This window comes from Leptidea sinapis, chromosome 43, assembly GCF_905404315.1.
Source record: "Leptidea sinapis chromosome 43, ilLepSina1.1, whole genome shotgun sequence".
NCBI classification, from domain to species: domain Eukaryota; kingdom Metazoa; phylum Arthropoda; class Insecta; order Lepidoptera; family Pieridae; genus Leptidea; species Leptidea sinapis.
This window is the reverse complement of record NC_066307.1, coordinates 532365-544972: the sequence shown is the minus strand read 5'-3', so window position 1 is coordinate 544972 and position 12608 is coordinate 532365. Positions and strand designations below refer to the sequence as shown.

Here is a 12608-nt window from a genome sequence, read left to right as displayed (position 1 = left end):
CTGAGATAAGGTCTTGCCAATGCCAGTTACTGGTGCATACACCACTCTCATTGATATTAATTTAAATACAAAATAAAGTTCGACCTACAAATTTGACAAGGATTTGAAGCAAATTATTAAAAATAATAGATATAATAAAAAGAAGAAATTTGTTGGTATGAATATCAACTAACATATTATTATTTACGAACAGAAATGTGCGGTTAGTTTTTTTTCAGACTTGTCACTGTGTCATGAAAAATATCAAAATCTTTTATGGACGCGCAAAATCGATTAATTAGTATACTTCTTGGAAAAATGAATTATTATTATCATTGTCCTGTTGCTGTAAAGAAGCATGGACAGTAATACGAAATATAAAATCCCTGGTTTTTATAAAAACAATAAATTATGTCTTGTTACTTTGCCAATTACGTTTTCTTATTGCAGTTTTTCCCCCTTTTTAAATAAAGTGAATGATTAATTAAAATGTCTAGACAAAAAGCAATTTATCGATACGTAAAAACTTACATCTAAAGTATATGTTTGTACATACAACAGTACTAATTAATTGGCATTACGAGTGAATATTATGACTTGGCAAAAATATTATTTAGGTAAGGTCATTGTTAGCTTCATATATTGTACTCATAAAATGAATGTTGATCTATATTAACTTAGTTATAACGGTATTCGTAAACTTGCAACTTAATTGCAATTAAATATAATAATAATCCGCCTCAAAAAGGCTACTGAAAACCCAAACGCTGGCAGCTATCTCGGTCAACGGATCATCCTAGCTATCCAACGCGGAAATGCTGCCAGTATTCTTGGTACCCTTCCACGTAATGATAGTTTTAATTTTATGTAGTCATACATATAATACGTAAATATAGTTATAAGATTTGTTTTGTTTGAATAAAACATTAAATATACAAGTATGTCTCACAACTTCCTATTCTATCCTTTTCTAGACGTCTATTACGTACTAATCTATACTACTTATAATAAAATCATAGAATTGAATAAGTTTAGCTAAAAATAAGTTACAAAGTGTAAAAAAAAATTATTGAATTTTTTTAATGTTTTACTGTTTTTTTGTACTTATGTTCGCGCTAATGCGTATAGAATTCTCTATCTGCTGCACAATGCATCGAATTGCTGAAAAGTATAAAGCTTTTTTTTTAATTTAGACCTTATTGGGTTATCTATATCATTTATTAGGGTTATCCCTTAAACGGCGAACGCAGTCAGACGCCACATTAGAAACCAGTGGCGTAGCGTGCCTTGGCGGGGCCCCGTATAAAAATTTGCTTGAGGCCCCATATGAAGGGTTAAGATTTCTCACAAATGAAAAAAAATGTTCATAAAATTAAAAGAAATATTTAATAATCATAATAATTAATATCTATCTGTCACTTTTTCCAATTTTTTTACAAACAATATCAATTAAATTATACATTATCGTTGCCTTTTTTTAGGCAAGCAGCAAAAATTTTTATTAATTTTTGCTTACGCACGTCGGGGGCCCCCGTATAATTGATACAGCAGATACGGCGGTAGCTACGCCCCTGTTAGAAACACAGATCTTATATAAATCTATAATATCCAGAAGCGGTTGTTTACGATATTATGTTTTGATCGTTAGGTACCAGCAGGGGCGTGCATTGGTTTTCAAGCAAGGTAGCCACTGTGGATCTACATGGTCGTAGTTTAGCTTTGGAATATGCAAAGATTGCTTTCCGTAGGTATTTAGTACCTAGCGTAAAGAAAAATTTTATGAGTGGGTGTTTAATATAAGTTTCGTCACATAATAACGGAACCAAATTAAACTAAATTAACTTTAACACTAGTGCCGTGTTTATTTAGGTTCATAGCGAGGTAGGCACTGCCTAATTACCTATATTATATGCACACCCCCGGGTACCAGACCAATGAATGTTCAGTAGATACTAGTAGGTAGAGTTTACATTGCGAACAATACAAAATAAAAATATATATTGAATATAAAATAATATAAATAAATAAATATTTGTAGAATAAATATATAATTGGTTTTTAGAGCCTATTGTGTTGTAAGGGCGATGCATACTTAGTGCAATACGTATATGTTTTGAAGATCAACTTTTCCTAAAACTCCCATCCGTATTCGTTGTCGACATGTACAAACCTCAAATCTCACAAAATGTTTCTGCGCCATTCGCATTATATTGTTAACTTTATATCAATGTTCAAGACAAAGTGGTTTTGTTCGTAAAACACAGCTGGATTGCGATTTAAAAAGGAATTGTTAACAATATCGCGAAATCCTTGATACGGTTGTTTTTGATATTGGCACCGAAGGCCATGTTATGTCAGAGCTGGTATGGCGTCAACATCGCCAAACGTGTTTCGGAGCTCGGCAGCCTTTTATTGCATCGAGATTGTACTTTTAATAAATACTTGTTTTACTGAACACTTCTTGCTGGTTTCAGTGTTGCCAGGGTATTCTTATTATTACTAGTCTAACTATTATTAATCAACTCAAATCAAAATCCCTTTATCCATGCAGATCAAGGAACTGATACATATGAATGTCAAAAGGTTTCTTTTCTTTTTATATCTACCGCCACTTTTGCAAGGGTTAACCTTTAATGAGAAGTAATGGCAAGAAACTCTTTGCCACTCTTTTAAATCAACATTTACAGCGACATCTTTTTACAAATCACTTCAGTTACAATAAAGTGATGCAACTATAAACTATGAATTATAATATTATGTAGAATTTTGTAATGAAACGAAAAATGAATTAATATTTAATAATAATTTTGCATGCCAGAAATGGCCGATAACAGTGATACCTTAAAACTATTTACACCCATTGTAACATGTTTTCTAGCAAAAATAAAGGATTTATGATTTATTTTATTTATTTATGATTTATAACAAAAATACTCAAACGTCAAATACTCACGCCTAACACGAGTGAGTAAAAAAAAGTAATTGTAAATTAATAAGTAAAAACAAGAGTTATTGAGTACAATAGATGCATTAATCCACACACACCGTAAATAAATAAAGGTATTTTGCGAGCATTTCATTAGCGATAGTAAAAAATATAATAACATTTGATTTTAATAGCACCCGTTTACGGGCATGACGCATGGGCCACCCATATTTTAGGGAAGGGAACGACCCGTCCCATGTCTCCCCCACCGTATTGACATTTAAGCGAGCATGGTGAAACCTGTCACGAGAACTCAACCCAATAACAACAAAAGTCCATTTACATACATGGGGCACTAGTTTTGCACTTCTAGCTAATCGGAACTATTTGAATGTCGAATATTATATTGTTGTATAAACGTTGCAACCTTCTTAGTACTTATTAAAAAAAAAAACAATTAGAGGTGAATCATTTGTTAATTGTTTTTTAATACACATCAAAGTACTAGTTACATACGCAACGAAAATGGAATTAAGTCGAAAAGATTTTAGAGCGATGATTTTTTATGATTTTAAAAGTTCTCTCTCTCCGCAAGACTGTGCCGCTCGTCTTCAAAATTATTTTGGGAGAGAAGCACCTTGCTTGCGCACCGTGTGGCGATGTTTTGTTGAATTTGAGAGAGGTCGGGTTTCTTTACATGACGAATTTCGTGAAGGGCGGCCTTCAACTGCTGTCAACGAAAATAATGTGGGTACTGTTAAGCGGCTAATTGAAGAAAACCCGCTGATTACCTATGAGGCAATTCGAAAACCATTAGGAATTGGTATGAGCCAAATTCAGAAAATTTTACAGGAAGAATTGAAAGTTTGGAAACTTTCTTGTCGTTGGATCCCTCATGAAGTGACAACGAAGCAGAAGCGGGCTCGCGTAGAATGGTGCTCACAGATGCTAATGAAGTATGACCACGGACATTCTAATTCTGTTTATGATATTGTCACAGGAGACGAAACGTGGATTTATTGTTTTGAACCCGAAAAACAACAGCAATCTTGCGAATGGTTGAAAATGAGAACAGGCCAACAAAAGTAAGGCAGGCGAGAAATGTTGGTAAAAAAATGATCGCATCTTTTTCTCAGCTACGGGTCCCATCTGCACAATTCCACTTGAAGATCAAAAGAGTGTTAATGCCGAGTGGTGTTTTACCATTTGTTTACCCAAGGTGTTAAAAGAAGTTTGCGAAAGACGACCAAAAAGCCGCGTTCTCCTACATCAAGACAACGCTTCTTCACACACGGCCAACAAAACTAATTCATTTTTAGCTTCCTTAAAAAGTACAACTCGTCACCCATCCTGCACATAGCCCCGACCTAGAATCCTGTGATTTCTGTATATTGCCCAAAATCAAAGATTTGATGAGAGGTTTCACTTTCACCAATTCCGAGTGCAGGCAGTGATAGCGTTTAATCAACACGTAGAAAACATGTATTCAGATCTGTAGTTTAAATAAATTTTAGTAAAATAAATTTTTAAAATGTAAAGGCGAGTATTTTGAAAAGCAATAAACATAGTATTTTGGATATAACATGTTGTTTTTTTAAGCTATGCAAAATTTTTAGTGTGACGTACGTATATGCAATACTCACTAAATACCTCTTCTTACAATTTGAACTTTTTGCTTAAATTTGTATAATATAATTCATAATTATTTATATTATATTATATTTAATAAAGAGTAATAATTAAAGCTCGAATCCTTTAGAGCAATAATTCATACCCAAGCTTTCTTATCATCCAAAAAATCCTTTAAATTATATAACGATTTTTCATTAAGTTTATGTTTAATAAAGGCTTTTAACTTGTTCAGGGACATTTCCTTTATGTTTTCTGGAAGCTTATAATAATTTCTATGGTTTTGAATTAAATCAAATCAAAACAAATTATAGTATTATTTTTATTATAAGTTTGCAAACAAAGGCTTCGACAAATTTTGAACAGTGACTTTTTAAGTTCGATGAAACATCAAATTTTTAAACAGGCTTTATAGTAATTTACTTGCCTATATAAATACATATCTATAAATATATAACAAAAAAAGCAAATACCAGAAGTATTGCAGTAAGCAGTGTAGGTAAGTATTTAGTATTAAGTTTTTAACACTTAATTGTCATAGAAGACCTCAACAGCTATTTGCTATGGGCCCCGCGCTTGCTCTAGCACTGGTTGCCTAGTGAAAACCATAATGATAAATAAAACAACGTTGAAAAATGGGGAAACTCAAAATGTTAATAGTCACTTCTTATGTTACAAAAATTAAGGGCGTTGCGTGTATATAAGGGGGCCATATTACTGGTCTTAACAAATATTGTAGTTTTCAACAATATAGCTCTTATAACGCAGCTGTATTATGAATTGAAACAATGTCGAAAAATTGGGAACCCAAAATGGTAAATGTCAGAGTAAAAAAAATTTTTTAATGGTTCCGTATTCGAGTGGAACCGATTACTAAGATTCAAATATCCGTACGTACCTCTGCGGGCCGTATATAAACCGCAAATCACATTAATTAACCGCTATTGCAACAAATAATAAAATAAAGCCGCCGATGAGAAGGACTAGTCGCGTCCGAATCGCAATTGATAAAATTTTTTTCATCGCATACTATTGTAGCAGGGGTGGTAGAAGTCAATTTATGCGCAGTACGAGTGTTCGAGTTTTCGAGGCTGTACTGAAACCATACCTTCTTATTTTAAAATCAAAGTTTTTTTTGCATAAACGTGTTAGATTTATGTAACTAAAATATTATTAAGTACACGTTCGCCATATTAATGACGTGCAAATTATACAAAATACATTATACATTACAATATAATTAGTTACATAAATCTTATCTTACGGCGCGTACCTGTGGCCGGCAACACTCCTGTGATTCCTCTGGTGTAGCTAAAGTGTCTGAGCCGCGGTGGTCACTTTCCATCAGTTGAATCGAACGCTCATTTATCCCTCCTCGATAATAAAACGTGAGAAACTTCGTCTTTTCTCTCTGTACATTATTTTTTGTTCATCATGTTCTGACATTCAGGGAATTTTTATGATAATTTAACATGGCTTTGTGATTTAATTATATAGTTTTTTTTTCAGGTACTTCTCCTCATTGGGACTATATTATTAAATCAATAGGAAACTTTGTGTAAGTATATATATATGCAATCAAATTTACTATCCATTTTATTTATGTAGAATAATTAAAATGATACTAAACGAAATCACAAGAAGGTAGTTGTTATTTTGTATAATATAAATAACTAGCAGAAAAATTAGCTAATTAATTTGAGCAAACCCATTGTTAGTAGGTTACTTTTAAAACAGAATAAACATCGTAAATGCTAATCATTAACGAATATAGGTAAGCGCTATATATAGGTTGTTTAAACAGTGGAATTGACGATGTTTACAAAGTAATTTAATTTCATACAAACATTTTAAAACAGAAAGTCGAGTCTAAAAGGTATTTCGAGTCTTTAATATTATAATTTTTTTTATTGACTTTAATATTTTCTGTCTTTGACATTGTAAAGCTTTTTATTGGCGCGTTTTTTCTACGAATGCGTTTTCATTGTGAGATGACATGAGTGTTTTTTATTTCAAAATTTTAATTATAATAAAATTAATTATTATATTTTTTTTTAAATTTACTTTTTTTTATAAATTGTTTAAACACTTGACTTGAGATTTTAAGAGTGTATGCTTCGATCAGGAATTGGTCTCCGCTGCGCTTCAACTAGATACCGCACTAAGAACAATAGCATTTTTATTAAGTACGCACACTTGACACTCAATGGCATCTTTAAAATTTTGTAACATACGCTTCGTCTTATTTTACATAGAATTTAATGAATTTAACAAAATACAAAATACTTACTGATAATAATGTAATCCCAGTGTTGTTATAATTAAATTGTTTCACAGCGGAACTGTCAAACCGTGCCTCAATAAATTCTCTCATAGAAAATATGTCTATACAAAACAAATATTGAAAATAAAAATAATTATCGGTCCCAAATCGAAATAAAAACTATCCTATATCTCAAGTTGGACCAAACTGCACTCCATGAAGTAATCCCCATTAAAATCTGTTCATTAGTTTAGGAGGATTTATCAAAAATGAGTCAATAATGAGAAAATGCCTTGTTATCTGTAATGGTTACTGCTTTAGAAAACTAAGGAAATGCGGCACGTGGTTGAAACAATCAATCTGTCAAATCGTAGGCAATAATAACACGCTGCCAATGACAGAAAGAGATTAAACCCTCAGGGCGTATATATTAACTTGGCTTTTATGTGATTGGCAATAAACTTTTCGTGTAATGTTTTTAATTATATGTTGTTGATTGTACCTCTGAATAGTGTTACAAATATATTAAAACTATCAGCTTAATCATTATCACCAGTGGTAGATAATTAAAATAATCGTGTTCATCCCAATAAGTAGCTCTATACGGGTTTATAATTTTATTTTTTAAGTTGTTAATATCTAGCTCCTTGTTGTAGTTATGTGGAAAACAGTCGTAGAGGGCGTTAATAGCGGGTTAATACCTTTTACTCCAATTACAGTATTCCATAAGTGTAAGTCCGTAGAACATTTTTATCAATTTGTAATGAATCATAACTTATGATAATATCTAACATTTTTTTTATGAAAGGGAAGAGACGAGCAGGTCGTTCAACGGATGGTTATTAATACGCCCTGCCCATTATAATGCAGTGCCGGTCAGGATTCTTGAAAAACCCCAAAAATTCTGAGCGGCACTACAACTGTTGTGCCGCTATATGTTATGTTAAGTCTCATTTGCCCAGTAAATTCCTGTGCAAAGGAGCCTGTTACTGGTAAAACAACATAACATAACATCTATTAACAGCAAAGTATGTCATTGTAGTAAACCCCTCGCCAAACTTGCGGTTTGCTCTGACGTTGATGCAAACAGTTGCGCAGTAACAAAAAACAGGTACACGTGAAAACTTCAGACTGTACTTGAAATTTGGCGAGTCTACTAAACTTTTTTTTAATTCGTTTTTTGCTTTTTTAATAGCAAAGGGTAAAATTTGTTCACTTCGGTGACTCTTTTCGTGTTTCGAAGTAGAGAGAAAAAACTTACAGGAATTAACATAAAAAAAACGTATAAATAAATAAACATAAAGAATAAAACCTTATTTAATTTCGGTGTTAGCCTCCCGGTATCCAATAGAACAAGATTTCTAGAGTGCATCTTAATAATGGCATGACATCGAAACCACTCAAATTAGATATATTTAAGACTTAGAACAAGTTGTTTGAAACCGGTTACAAATTACAAAGGTCAAAATACGATACAACACTTCCTTGAGACAAAGAAGATTGAATATTAATTCATGTTTCCAACTTGATCTCAAACGAATCTCTGTTTGTATACAGGCCTTAAATTAAAATTCACGAATTATATTTAGGTTGCAAAATAGTTAATACCGTTTAAGTTCTGTATATAAATCTTTAATCACTTACAATAATAATAATATTATTATTAAACGAATAATATGTGGTACAAAATGTTTTGTGCCCTACCCTCTGCGATAGAATACCCTGAGTTGCAGAGGCTAGGTCCTTCCAAAAGGCTAATTATTAAACATAATTAGCAAACTCACTAAAAAGAGGTATGTGTGTGTGCGTGTGTGTGTGTGTGTGTGTTTGCGTGTGTGTGTGTTTGCGTGTGTGTGTGTTTATTTTTTTATGTTTATTAAGTCTTTGTTAGTATGTCAAACTGTGCAATCCCAGCTTGTGTCTTGGTGTGCCTACCTAATAAAAAATCGTATTAATTTTATATTAACATTTAAATTCCTGTATTTTATCATTTAATAGAAGAGATTCAGCCTACAGAATATAAACAACTTCATAACTATACTAACTATACTCGGTAGGGTGAAGAGTTTCAATTATTACATAATAAGGTTGTACAAAAATCAACACACATAAGAATTTGTACAGATAACGTATAAACACTATATTTATACAGATAGATTCACTAATTCAATCCATGCAAAGACCTAAAAAAAGATAGACTTTACTCTAGTTATACTGATAACTCTGGTGCCTGTTGTGTTCCAGTTGATGAGATTTGAGAACCGTTCTAACTACAGGCAAAGAACTGTTTCTTCTGCATATCAATGATATGTTGGATACCTCTAACATACATTGCTATGCAGACGACAGCACTGGTGATGCCGTATACACGGGCCATGCAGGGTTTGAATTGCTCAATGAACGGCTGGATCACTTGGCGTTGCGCAGAGACGTCGCTTCATTGTGTGTCTTCTATCGCATTTATCACGGGGAGTGTTCCGAAGAGCGGTTTCATCTAACTCCTGCCGCCAAATTCCAACTTCGCATGACACGCCACAATTTAGGATATCATCCCCACCATCTGGGTGTGTGGCGGTCCTCCATTGTGCGCTTTTCAAGTGGCTTTCTTCCACGTACACCCAAGCTGCGGAATGGGGCTTCCTTGTGCGGTGTTTCTGGGACGATACGACACGGGTACCTTCAAAGGAAGCGCGTACACCTTCCTTAAGGGCCGGCAACGCTCCCGTGATTCCTCTGGTGTTGCAATAGAATGTGGGCGACGGTGATCACTTAACACCAGTTGACCCGTACGCTCGTTTGTTCTCCTTTTTCCGTAAAAAGAATAATATGTAATAGTACAACCTTACAAGTATTACAATGAGATATAACAACTTATAATTTTTTTTATAATGTATATATTTGTCCTTCTTCTTCTTGTTATTGAAATGTACAATAAATAATTGAGTTAAATCAGTACAGGCACTGCGTAAAAGTTTATTATCATGTTTATGTTGAAGGTTAATCGCCGTTTTATTTGCGCCACGACAATACAATTATTGTCCTTCGGTTTTTAAGCGCAATTAAATTCACAAAGTTGAAACCACGCGACATTGCCGTGTAATTGTTTTCTAGGCATTTCCGGTGTAGCCCACAGATTATCCGAATTATTATAAACTGAAGTATTATTTGAAGAATTAACAAAAAAAAAATATGTATCTAAAGTGTACAAATGATACAATTACGTCCTGACTAACCTTTCGACAGCGGCTTACACAACCAAATATCTAATTGTATGTGTAATGTAATGTAATGTGTAATTTCGGAAATAATGATGCGTCAGAACCTATTAATCGTTTGGTGTAACCATTTGTAGTACTGACACAGAACATCTAAAATAAATCGCCATGAGTATGAGGTACCATTTATGAAAACAACAAATTACAAATACCTACTAGACATTTGCTATAAATCGTAATTCGACCATAATTTATAAAAACGCGGCAAAGTGCGAGTCGAGAAAATGATAAAAAATCTCAATATCATTTTTGAAAACCTATAAAAATATTTTGAGTTTCAGTTCTACTTTCTAAGTTTCTGGGGAACACCCAAAATTTATTGTTTTTTCTTTCTTTTTTTCTATGAAAATCTTAATGCGATTTACGGAATACACCTACTTAACAAGTTTCAACAGTTCTTGTAGTTTCGGAAAACAAGTGGCTGTGACATACGGACAGACAGACAGAAATGACGAATCTATAAGGGTTAAATTTTTTGCCATTTGTCTACGGAACCCTAAATAAAGATTTTTTTTTTTTTGAGCTGTGTCATCCGCAAAATATCTGATATTCTGTTCTTGTTAAAAAAAATGTAGTAATTGAACAATATCATTTTACAATGACAACTTCCTCTAAGTCTACGCCAAATCTCAGACATGTTTCGTGCACGCAATGTTCTTGTAAAGAAGTTAGTATAGATCCTCGTAAAGCAAACAGATAATTTAATTCACATACAAGTAATATATCAAGTGTGATTACATCAGGTTGTAAAGGATAAACATCGTTGTATTGGCGAGCACGGGCACACCTTGAGTAAGTTTTAGTTCTCACGGATATATCTTGGAGATGTTATTCGAAATGGCTCATTTGAACCTTCACGTCCGACTGTTAAGGAAAATATTATTTATGATGTGCACTTGAGCATTTTCCATGTTTAATATAAATAAAATGAAATACTTTGTTTTATTGAGAATTACTTCTCCTTAAGACACTTATAATAAGTCCAATCTTTTATTACAATATTGTCTTTGCTGACGGTATTTCAGAATAAAGTCTAGGGTAAATAGGATAAAATTAAAATGCGGACAAAAGTGAAATGCAGGCTTTGGAGATAACTGCGCTCAATCTATTACGCGGATCGCAAATTTGGAATGGAAAAAATTGGATTGCAATTTATTCGGATTTTCTAGTTCTTTGTCAGCGGAGACGATCCGAACTTCCACAAAGAGTTCTTTCGTTTTAAATTTAAGCTTTGCTTCGTTCGTATTAAACGAATATTCGTAACATCTACAATATTAAAGCCGTGAATCAAATTTTACATTTGCTCAGATGGTCGTCTTTGTACAAACACATAATAATTACTTTACGTCCTCACTGCAGCCACAGCCCAATGCTGCAGTTTAAAAATGGTCTAAAATCCTATTGTTTCAGAAAAATCACTTTTACCCGTCAATTACCTATGTCGAGTGTTTTTTTAATTTTTTATTCACATTTTTTTTCATTCTTTTTGGTATTATTTTTATTTGGTTATTACCATCTAAATCTGATCATATTCCTAGATTGTACACTTTTAATAAATGATATATTTATATGAGTTGCTATTTTATTTTGAATTTTTATGTTAATGATAATGATCGGTCCTAAAGATTAGTTATTAGTTATTTTATACCTGAAACAAATATATCTGCTGTTAGACTAAAAAGGACATACACAAATATAATGACACAAATTATAACAAGTATATACTCAATGATATTTACAACTTAATCTTATTTACATATTATTATAAAATATTTACAAGTATACGATTCTTTTGAAAGTATTTCTTATACAATAATTAGCTGTTACCTCCGACTTTATCCTCAGTTGGAGTTCCAATGCATACTATATACAAAACAATCATATATCTCATCTACACTCACAAATATTGTCGATATCTATTAGTAACAAGATCTTCAAAATCTATCCAGGGATTGCCTCCTACAACCTCATAAATGTTACCTCTTTATAATATTAGTATAGATATTATATTTTCTTTATTTATCTAATAGAATACATCGATATACCCTTGATATACCATTGTAACTGATCCCCCAAAACAGTGGCCATTGATGTCTCATTTCTTCATAACCACAGTATAATTGCCGTTCACTGAATCCATTTATGAAATCTTTAGATCTAATTCAATACGTTTTTGTACACCACCGCTCCGCACCGCTTAAGAAACAATTCAACTTCGTGATTATTTTATCTTACGATCTTACTTTCTAAATGGGTTCAGCTTGTGTCTAGATAGCGTTGGATCTAGAATGAAGGATTTGCTTTTTGATTTTATGTTGTATAGGTTAAGTGAATGTAGGTGCTTGCTAAGTATTAGATAACCTTTGAAGCATGTTTTTTGCTCTTTAAATTAAGATGTTTGAATAGAGTGCGTGCCAATTTCGTACATAAATGGTTCCGTAGCTCAATCAAATAATCATTACTCGTTTGTAAAAGTTTCTTATGTGTCTATGTTACTTATTAAATCCAGTTTCTTAATGATACCACAGATTGGGAA

The 12608-nt window shown here is 32.7% G+C and overlaps 1 protein-coding gene across 1 annotated transcript in view; it reads left to right on the top strand.

Moving 5' to 3' along the window:
* Nucleotides 1–12608, top strand: part of LOC126977039 (uncharacterized) — a 74863-nt gene that overhangs the window by 26979 nt on the left and 35276 nt on the right. Inside the window, exon 2 of the mRNA XM_050825699.1 lies at nt 6044–6092. The gene's annotated coding sequence lies outside the window, so the exon portion shown is untranslated. The remainder of the gene's footprint in view (nt 1–6043; nt 6093–12608) is intronic.